The sequence below is a fragment of the Notamacropus eugenii genome, chromosome 2 (assembly GCF_028372415.1).
Source record: "Notamacropus eugenii isolate mMacEug1 chromosome 2, mMacEug1.pri_v2, whole genome shotgun sequence".
In the NCBI taxonomy this organism is placed as follows: domain Eukaryota; kingdom Metazoa; phylum Chordata; class Mammalia; order Diprotodontia; family Macropodidae; genus Notamacropus; species Notamacropus eugenii.
Window position 1 is genome coordinate 66,411,875 of NC_092873.1, and position 11,522 is coordinate 66,423,396.

At 42.7% G+C, this 11,522-nt stretch overlaps 1 non-coding gene across 1 annotated transcript; it reads right to left on the reverse strand.

The window, feature by feature from the left end:
- Positions 1-1,153: 1,153 nt before the first annotated feature.
- TRNAS-CGA (transfer RNA serine (anticodon CGA)) lies at positions 1,154-1,235 on the reverse strand. The gene has a single exon. It is a non-coding gene; the product is annotated as a tRNA-Ser (tRNA).
- Between the last annotated feature and the right edge of the window lie 10,287 nt (positions 1,236-11,522).

An 11,522-nucleotide genomic window follows, 5' to 3' on the forward strand; every position in this document is an offset into this window, starting at 1 on the left:
TCCAGGAGGCCTGCATGGCCTAGAGGGTACAGGTGTAGGGCAAAGTGGGCAGCCGCATCTGCCAATATGCAGGCTCTCTCCAGTCTCCAGCTACAACGCGAACTTCTCCAGGTCGGCACTGGGGTTATCCCCTGCTTGAGACAGCCGGCCCTGCAGCTCACTCAGTAGCGCTCAGCTACGAGCCCCACCCACGGCTCCAGGCAGAGAATTGACTGATCTCTCACAAATCAAAGTTAGCTTATTTTTCTCTGTTCCTCGAAGAGCCCTCACAGTAGGTTGACAGCAGCAGAAGCAAGCTATAAAGGAAGAGAGAACGTCGAAACTCTCTGTCACTCTCTCGGTCTGTCTCTTTCTCTGTATCTCTTTTCCTCTCTTCCCTTTTCTTCTACTCTCCTCTGTTCTTTCCTCCCCACTACTCCTTCCCCCGTCTGTCCCCTCCCTCTCCACTCTCTCCTCTCTCCCTTCTCTCTCTTCCCCGCCTGGAAGAAATAACATCTGGCCCCCACTTAAGGGACCAGGTTAGGAGTGATCAAGAGAGCTCTCTCTCCCTACGCAGTTGTCAGAGTTCCCACTTTGATAGCCATTCCCAGTCTCAAAGCGTTTTCCTCCTGCCTTCCTTATAGGGTAGGTGACTCACAGAGGACGAATCTAAGGCACAGAGACACAGTGACTTGTCCAGCCTGACCACAGTGGAGTGTAAAGGTAGGCCGACCTCTGGTATCTCCATGAATACCGGGCCAGATCAGGCTGCTCTTTTTGACCTTAACCAATTCAACCTCAGCCCTAACTCTTGTAATTCCAGCTCCCCCTCCCCAAGACTCTGTATTTGTTTGGTATGTATTTGGCACTTGTTCACCTTTGTTATGTACACATCGTCTTCCCCTCCCCAACCCTGAGATTGGAAATTCCCTACCAGAGGAGGGACGGACCGGGTCTGACGCCTGATTTTGCTTCTGACATTGATCAAGCATTTTGGGCGCGCTGGCTCACTGACCGCTCTCTGCAGCTTTTTTTTTTTTTCCGGCATCCATAATTACCAACTCAAATGACCGAATTGCATTCTTGTAGGTTGGTAGGTGGATGAAATTTTTCTAACCCTTATTGGAATTAAACTACGAGGTTTCTTAATAAAGCTACCAAGTAAAAACTTCGTCGCTGTGAGCAGGATTCGAACCTGCGCAGGGAGCCCCCATTAGATTTCGAGTCCAACGCCTTAACCACTCGGCCATCACAGCACCTGGAAAGTTGGTAGCCAAACAAGAGAAATAACGGACTTGAGATCTTTAAAAACAATCCTATAGGTCCGGAGGGCAGTCTTGTAATGGGCTATACACGCTACATGTGTGTATACAAAGGACCTCTCAAGAGCCCATAGGTCGCCAAATGTAATCAATAGGTAGAATGCGTTCTAATTGTCCAAATCAGGGTCTGCACCGGCGAGGGGAGGGGGCAGGGAAGGATGGCAGGGGATGACACAGGAGCAGAGAGCAAGTCCCCAGATTCCAAACGCAGAATAAGGAAAAATGATAACAACAGTGATCACGCTACTAGCTCTATGATACTTAAAGGTTTGCAGCAAGTGTAAGAAAAATACCCAGAATCTATATAATGCTTCATGGTGTGCAAAGCACTTTACACATGCCTTGTTTGATCCTCACAATGACCCTGCGGGGCAGGGGCTATCCGCATTTTACAGAGGAGGAAACTTAGGCAGACAATTAAAGGACTTGCTACTAGCAATTGCCTGAGGCTGGATTTGAAATCAATCTTCCTGACTACAGATTCAGTGCCAGGTAGCTGTCAATTATTCTCATCTCCCGTTATAGAAAAAAAAAAATGAGGGCAAAGGAAATTGAACTTGAAGTCAAAAACAGACTGACTCCCTTTAAAGTTTGTATGCCCATCACTGAAAAATGTGTGGCCTCGATCGGACACTTAACAAGTGCCTGAGATCTCAGAACCAGCCAGTTTCAAAGCCGAGGGTTCAAACCAACTCAGACTACGGGTTAAGAAAGAACCCTGCAGCACAGGGACACTACAGCGTTTTAGTCTTGTCTCCAGCAGCCCTTCCCTTTCTTTCTTAGCCATCACCAGACCGTATCTCTGCCCTGGACCTTCCTCCCCTACCTCGCTTCACCGTAAGGACTAGATCTTTCTATTTACCTAACTCACCCTTTTTCCTTTGAATTAGAGTGGTTTCTTCCTCCATCTCCTCAGATCCCCCCTTCCTGGTCTGGTCCACACACATGTATCTACAGGATCCTGGGATTTGGAGCTGGAAGCAGTCTTAAAACTTATCTGACCCACCCCCCAATTGATGGATGGAGAAATAGAGATACAGAGAGGCTGTGACTTGCTCTTTGTCCGTAAGCATCAGTGACAGTAAGTGAACTCAGGTGGTTTTGCCTACAAAGAAGATACATTTAGCACTTTAAGCCCTAAGTCTTCTCTGCTAAAACCTAAACATCCCTTCCTTTCTAAGTACTTAATAAAAAGTGTTTGTCGTCTTGCCTTGAACCTTTGATCCATGCCTTGGACTGAAGCCTAGTGACTAGGCTGGACCTCTCCTCTCTCCTTCTGATCTGCTGCTAATCCTTAAATTACACTGTAGGGCTTTCCTTTCTTTTCTTTTTTTAACAAAAAGGCAGATTCTCTTGGGAAGGGTAATGTAGCAAAGGGCGGTCGGTCTATAAACCTTAGTGAGAATGAGTTTCTCGGATTCTCTCAAACAACCACTGCAACACAGATTTTGAGAAGCAATGAGGATAGATTAAGCATCCCTGACTCCCAGAGGTGGGAAGCCGAAGCAAATGGCCCTTCTCGGCTGTCAAAGGGCTGACTCTAAACCCACCTCCCACTGGAGCTGAGGTTCCTTCGGGCCGGTGGGACTCTTTTTCATTAAAGAAAGCACCTCTTTTCTAGCCCGAAGCTCTTTGGGGCTGCCAAAGGGAAGGAGGGCTGCAAGTACTTGATTTTAGCTGGAAAGCGCTGGGATGAATTTTCCCCAGCACGATGTTTCTATTTTGCTCTCTCAAAGCATGCACATTTCTTGCAAGGGAAGCAAGATTTATTTCTCATTAAAATATTTGTTCAAGGACCCAATTCAAACAGCAGTGCCAGGCTCCTCTTCCCTCTCTCTTTTTGGTTCACATCAGAAAGAATGAGTCATCACTCTGAGCTTGGTGAGAGTCAAGGGAGAGAAAATAAACAGATGCCTCCAAGGGTATTGTTTTAATCAATTCATGAAGATAGAGAAGGGGAGGGAAAGGAGGAGGCAGATCTGGAGCCTCCAAAGAGCCACAGAAAATGGCAAGTTCCAAAAATTGGGTCTTATTATTGTCCCCCCCCCCACCACCCATCCAGAGACTTATTTTCTGAGGGTTACTTAAGGAGAGATGGAACAACAAATATCTTCATTTGATTGTCAGCTTCTTAAGGCCGGGACCTTTCTTCTCCACCTCCTCACCTTGCCTATCTTAAGAGTGTCCTGGCCACAGGTGGGGGCTCCTTATCCCACTGGGAAATGAAGGAATGACAGAATGACTGAGCTAGAATGGATCTCACAGGTCATCTCCTCCATTCCCCTCACTGGCAGAAAAGGAAACAGAGGTTCAGAGGGTGACAAAAACTTCAAAGTATGCTAACTGTAAGATGAGCTTTGAGGTGCATAAAAAATGGTCCTCTGTTGTCTCAGTTATTGTGGCAACTGAATCATGAGTCTTTTACCCCACTGTCTTCTCTTCACCAAGATAACCGTTCTCAATTCCTCCTCCCCTCTGACTTTTCCACATGATAGTGTCTGGTTAGACACTGATGGATTGTGGGATAAAACTATGAAGTGCAATTAAATGAAGTTAATGTAAAGGTCTTTATTTTAAGCATTTGCAATGTATCCCCACACTATGCTATGCACTGGCACAGTCACAAAGTGAGAAAGGCCTTGCACTCTAATAGGGAAGACAAAACTCATGTTGAGAGGCCACATTTTAGGAAGGATGTTGTTCAAGTGAACCCCCCAAAGAAGAAAGGACAACCCAGACAGGGAAAGGCCTTGAGCCTGTGTTCTGTGAGGATCTACTGAATAGGTCAAGGCTATTGAACTAAGAGAAGAGAAAGAGTTGGGTAATATAAAACCCAATTTTTATTTTTTAAAGGATTGATACCTAGAAAAGTTGTTCAACTTGGTCCCGGGGACAAGGGGGTAAAAAGGCAGATAATCCTCAGGGTCTGGGCAAGTTTGGAATACACACACACACACACACATTGGACAATGGACTAGAAAGTGCAGCCCATTGATGTAGTCTTTGAGAATCCCAAGACACACCAGATCCACAATGAGTTCTTTAATGGGGGTCCATCTGGAATCAAATCTGCAATGGAAAAGAAATGTGGTGAAGTGGACATAGAACAGACAAAGGATTCAAGACACTTGGGCTTCAAGTCCAGCTCTATGACCTTGGACAATTCACTTGGCCTCTTTCTGCCTCATTTTCCTATAAGATAAATCAGAATTGAGTCATATGATCCCTAATGTCTTTTCCAGATCTGATATTCTGTATTTCTGTGACCAGTTGTTCTAGGACTACTTGTGAATGAATGAACTAATCAACCTCTTGATAGTTCTAGAATCTCTCACACTTTCCCTACTCGGGTGAGATCTGAATTCATTCATATTTCATCCCATTAGAAGAGATGTACACATTAACAAAGAAATGGAGTATGGCTGCACTGCTCAGGCAGAGATCTGCTGCAAGTCTTTACTCTACATTTAAATATGTAATAATTAGCCAGCCACCTGGCTCTTTCTTGGCTTCAACTGGCCTAAGTGGTTCTAATAGTAGTAACATCGCATGGAAAGTTCAAATATCCCATACACTAGAGGGAAATAAATCCATAATTTTAAAAGCATGCTAGGAAGTCTGAACTCTGTTTTCTAGGGCAAAATAATTCTTAATATTTTGGATAAGATCTTAAAATTCAAATCATACTTTCATGCTGTTTCAGATAAAACTAGTGCTACTGAAGCAAACCCTACACATCACTATGCTCTGAGAAAGCTTAATTCTGGCCCCTGTGGTGCCTTGCTATTGAGGGCCAGTATTACAAATGTAACCTTAGACAGCTCTGTTATAAAGTCATATCCTTGCTTTCTCATAGCTTCCTTCAAAATACTTCCTTGGGGAAGGACCTTGTCATCCTTGGAGAAAAGCTCGCTATTTTAAAAGCACTGTCCCCCACTGTTTCCCCATCATGGTGGCTAGTGACCTATCTTACATTTCTACACAAGAAACAAGGACAGTTTTTCCCTGTGACTAACACACTGTAAAAGTTGTGCCTGTATAACAAATACAGATGGTTAGTTAGGGGTATTTCTTATGCTTAAACATTTTACCAAATGTGCTCATGAATATAGTGCATTCCATGACTCCAGACTGCTTCTTGTTACCTTCAGCATCAAATCTAAAATTCTCTGTTCACCTCTTAGAGTCCTTCATGCTTTGCCTTTCTTACCTTTCCAGACTTCTTATGCCATCCTCCCATTGTACTAGACAACCTTTTCTTTTACTTGCAGAAGATGCTTCATCTCTTGGCTCTGGGCATTTTCTCTGGCTCTTCCTCATGCTTCAGTTCCCCCTACCTCTAGGGTTCCTTGGCTTTCTTCAAGTTTCACTCGAAGGTCCACTTTCCAGGTCCCTGGACAACACGTATGCATTGTATATACATTCAGTTTTACTGCATATGTCTTGTTTGTGGGGAGTTGTTGGCATTATCTCTTCCCTATTAGAATGGAATCTTCTTGAGGGCAGGGAATATTTTTAGCTTTTACACATAACAAGTATTTGATAAATGTTCATGAGCTCAACTTGAAATAACCCAGTCTGCCATTTTGCACATGCATTCCATTCACCAGAGTGGTAATGAGACAGGAGAGGAGTCTATGGTTCAGGACAAAGCAAATGTCCCCACTGGCCAGAACTTCAAAAGTGTGAGCTCTTGTGACAGTAAGGCAAGAAGTTGCTCTTAATGTATAAGATCACTCTTGTTAGTCTGGAAAATCATAGGAACAGAAACTGAGACCTACAAAGGACTTGAACACTCAAATGTTTTCTTTTCTAGATAAAGAAACTGGGTCCCAGAGAAGTGAGATGACTTGCCCAAGGTCATGCAGGAATTAAGGAGTAGAGCTGAGATTTTTGGACTTGGGTTCCATGACTTGATGCTCCATAGTACTATGAAATCCTGCACATGTGTGTGCGTGTCCACAACTTGGTCAGATGTGTCTACCAGAGATGCTGCAGCTGCTAGGGCACATGAAGATATGAGTGTCACGAGCTGAGAGGGGCCTCCTGTGCTTGGAGACTTATCCTGGATCAAGAGAGACAGTGTGGTGGAAGGGAAAGAACATGTGAAGCCTTCTGACTCAAGGTCACCACCACACCAAGAAGCTCTTTCCAAAAAAAGCGTGGCATTTCATTTTCCATGTTATGCAACATTTGTTGTTGATGTCACTGTTCAGTCAATTAGTCTGTGGCCAACTCTTTGTGACCTCATTTGGGGTTTTCTTGGCAGAGATTCCATAACGGTTTGTCATCTCCCTCTCCTTCCTCATTTTACAGATAAGGAACTGAGGCAAATAGGATTAAGTGACTTACCCAGGGTCACACAGCTAGAAAGTGTCTGAGGTCAGATTTGAATTCATGAGGAGGAGTCTTCCTAACTCTAGGCACTTCACTCTAGCCACTGTACCATTTAGTTGCCCTAGGGAAAGATTACATCTATCATTGTAATTTTGCTGTTTATGTTTAAAGAAATGGTTTCACGATCATTTTTCTCTTCTTATAGGAACTGTGAGGATGAAGAAGTATGGAAGATTATTTTTCTGAATTGATAGGAGGACTCATATTTAACCCAAGAACCAAAGTATAAATCCTGCTCAAAAGAAAAATAATTTATTATCATGGCTATAGTTAGAATCATCATTATCATGATATTTACAGAAATAATTCTGGAACAAACTGATAGTACTTCACCAAAGAGCACTAATGGTTGACAATAGATATCCAACCCTAAATTTGTTGGTTGTAACTACAGCTTGTTTACATAGAGGAATCTATGAAATGGTAAAGAGCAGTGAGGTAGTGCCATAGTGCATAGACTGCTGGGTCTGGAGTCAGGAAGACTCATCTTCCTGAGTTCAAATCTGGCCTTAAATACTTACCAGCTGTGTGACCTTTAGCAAGTCACTTAATTCTGTTTGCCTCAGTTTCCTCACCTGCAAAATGAGCTGGAGAGGAAAATGGCAAACCACCACTCACATATCTTTACCAAGAAAACTCCAAAAGGGGTCAGGAAGAGTTGTACATGATTGAACACCAAAAATAAAATGAAATGGTAAAGATTCAAGAGTGGAATCCAAAGCCCTGCCCACTCATAGATGCTATGCACAGGAGCTCAACCAATAATGTGTCACAAAAGGAGCATTGGACAAGTGACCGAGTCACGTAGGTTTATTTCTAGAAATAGAGATATACGTAGTAATTCAGGACAAAGTCATTGCCACTCAAAGTTGTACAAGAGTTGTCATGAAGAAACCTGGACTCAATAAACAATGAAAATTATGCAAGGAAATAATAGAAATTATACAATCCATCACCATAGGTTGAAAAAATTAATACCAACTGAATACCTTTGACAAAATGACCTGAAAGCTAGGATTGTATATCAGAGGATAATTAGCTTTCATAAACAAATACATCCCTGATCCTCACACTGCAAATGAGACAAAAAAAATATCCTAAAAGTGAAGGAAATAAACAGTAATGTAACTGAACTATTATCACAGTCAGAATTGTTCACAGTTATCTAGGTGTAACATTGATCCATAAAAATTTAAGAATAGTTTTTTTAATTGATGTAGCCATGACAATTACTCAATCTCCAAGATACATGGAATGAAAGAGTCTCAAATTATAGAGACCTACTCAAACAAATAAAAACCATGTTGGAACAGGATGATATGCATATTGTCCATATTGACCTATCTGTTACCTGGAAATGTTCCAAAGATGGTTTGGGTGAGTCTACAGAAAGTGACTTTATTTTCTAATACTTTCATGTAATTACAAAAGAAGTCATGCTATTGACTAATGCAAAAATACACATATGCATATGTATATATATACATATTTAATATAAAAGAAAAACTGTAGGATAGTGACTTGTCCTCATACCACTTTTATTTTCATTCCATCCATAAGATGAGAAGAATGACATTCATGATAATGATACTAATTTCATCATTGCCCACCCAAGTTCTTCTCCAATGCCTTATTTTGGCATAGCAGTGACCTTAGATTCGTGAAAGCTATGACAAAGTTCTGTCAGGTCCTAACAATCTAGAACGACTCCAAGTACAGCCTCAGTTCTAGAGTGTGGGTCTCTCAGATCAAATGAGAAAATATTTGGGAAGTTCTTAGGACACTGCCTAGCAGACAGTAGGCATTTAATAAATGTTTATTCCCCTTCCCAGGCTAGGGACAGTTTAGATGTTGTCAGAGAAGCTCATTAGCTGATTCTCATTGGTAGTTTTGGTCAGACCAAATTCAGAAGACATCAGTAAGTTTGGGCAGAACTAGATTATGACATCTTTCTGGAGGAGGTCCCAACAATGATAACATCACATATCCTTGAATTACTAACATCTAATATCTCATAGCGTATAACTCAATATGATCCCAAAGTGCTTTTCACCCATTTAATCCTATGGAATCATATAACCATCCAATTGGAACATCCTTAAGGACCATGTAATCTAAGTCATGCTTGAGGCAGAATCCCATCTACAACACACAGCCACCCCATCCCACTTTTAATCACTAGGAAGTTGTCCTTGTATTAAACCTAATCTGCTTCTCTGTAACTTCCATCAGACAGTCTTCATGTGGCCAAGCAAGGCTGATGCCCTACATGGCAGCCCTTCAGATATTGGAAGACAACTGCCCCATCCCTTCCAGGGATGAATTCCTCCAGTCCTTTCACCAGAGCCGCCTGATACCTGGCCTTTCCCATAATGCCACATTACCTTCTTGGAGAAAGTCACAGCCAACAGGCAGTCTCAAAAACAAACCCCAGGGCTGCTGATGCCATGAGACCCGACCATCTGACTCTCCTGCGGCAGTGTAAAAGGGGATTAGCTTTGTTGTCACAACCTTGTGTGAAAGGGTCCACGTATATTAACATCCCCATTTAACAGACTTTTTAAGCTTTGAAATCTAGAGAATTAATTAATTTGTCTAACATAAAATTGAGGAGAACTCTAATACATGAGTCACTTGACTCAGAAAAAACTCCACAGCTATTTATCTGGCCCATTAACACGAACAAAACTCACTTTACAGACGTTGCCTTGTTTGAGCCGTCAGAAGATTGGTGAAGGGGCTGCTACAGGAATGACGTTATAGTTCTGACTTTGCAAATGTAGATACTGATGCCCAGAGACTTGCCCAGTGTAACACAGCTATGAGATCAGACTCCAAGGTCAGGCCCTTTCTAATAGCTCTCACAGCCTAAGGGCTCTTTCCATATGACAGAACTGGTGTCCTGAGTAAAGATGGCATAGGAGTCAGAAAGACTTGGTTTTAAGTCTTCTCATAGTTACTTACTATGAGACCTCTGCTCTTTTCTCATCTCTGAATCTTAGTCTCTTCACTTGTAAAATAGGGAACTAATATCTCTACTCTCTACCTCATGGACTGTTGTGAGGCTGAAATGAGAGACTCTCTGTAAAGCACTTTATAAACGCTAGGGCACTCTGTGCTCACCAGGTGGAGGGAACCAGGTGGCAAAGGGGATAGGAATACTGAGCCTGGAAGACTCATCTTCCTATGTTCAAATCCATTCTCAGACATTTACTATGTATGTGACCCTAAGCAAGTCACTTCATCCTGTTTGCCTTAGTTTCCCCTTCTGTAAAGTGAGCTGGAGAAGGAAACAGCAAACCACTTTGGTATCTTTGCCCAAAAAACCCCAAATGTCATCATGAAGAATTGTACACAACTGAAATGACTAAATAACAAACCATAACAAAATGCTTGTCATATATTATTACTTTAGTGTGAGAGGGTCACTTTTCTTTGGACCTAGCCTGTGTTCAAGTTGTGATTACAGAGGCTATCACTATGAATGAGTGTACCATGAGAATGAGAGCATCACGGCAGAGCTTATAATAATGATATAGTAAATGATAATAGTAATAATTAGACAGTGCTCTAGGTACCTCATTTGAGTCTTACAACAGCCCTGTGAGATATGCAGTATTATTGTCTCTATTCTACAGATAAGGAAACTGAGGCTGAAAAAAATTAAGTGACTCAACTAGTTCGCTCAACTAGTAGGTGTCTGAGGCAGGTCTTCACACTCCAGGTCCAGCTCTCTGTCCACTTTGGCATCTAGCTGCCACTATAAAGAGGAATGTTCTGGGGGAAAAGATTGAACTTAAAATCATAGGACCTGAGTTCAATCCTGGCTGTACTTGAGTAACCTTAGATATATCACTAAACATCTCTGGGCCTCAGTTTCTTTAGATGTAAAAGAAGGGGGCTGCACTAGTAAATGTTCAACTTCTAGCTCTAGATCTATGATCTCTCTGTGACCCCTTCTAAGTCTCAGTTTCCTCACCTGCAAAATGAGGGGCCCCCATGGTCCCTCCCAGCTCAGATGTAAGACTCTAAAGGTCAGGTTTCCTGCCTTTCAACCAGTACAAGGTGAGAAGAGCTCATTGCAGTTACATTCATTTTAGGTCACTTGACCCTTGCCTGTGGCTGTGTGGTGCCCGGCTCAGTTCTATTGTTCTACAATGAGGCATTTTTGATAGGAACCAGACCCCTGAGCTGCTAGAGTACTTAGAGGTCTAATATTTGCTTGCAAATTTGGCTGATCAACCGAGTGAAAAACCAGGGCACTTGTGTCTTTTCCTTGGGACACACACACACACGCACACACACACACACACGCATCCTTTCAATTCTTGCCAGCGATTTTACAAGTGAGGCCTGTCCACTTAAAACCAAAGAAGGGGGAGGAGAGAGGGAGCTGGAAAAGACCATTCTTTGACTTCCAACGTGGAGATCGGAAGGCTTTTCAAGATAGATTATACTTGTCCTTCAGTCTTCCTAGCAATGGCTTTCTTGTCCAAACCTCCTGTGCCAAGGCTCTGTACCATTCTACCTCAGTGAGCTTATGTGCTCTTAGCAATGTAGATTCAAACTGAAGCTGAGGAACACTGAAAACCACCTGGTAGTGAGAACATACACCATGAAAGAAGGGCTTTTGAACCAATTCAAAGGAAGGGAAAACCTCCTAACCCTTAGAAGTGCCCCCACCACAAAATGATGAAGGTTGCCTTGGGAGATCAAAGGTTACATCAAAGGCTTTGGGGACTACTGGAGCCGGCTGTTATAGAGGGAACTTAGTTGGGGTACTAGTTGCCCCTCGGCATGCCCCTGAGGTCCCCTCCAATTCAG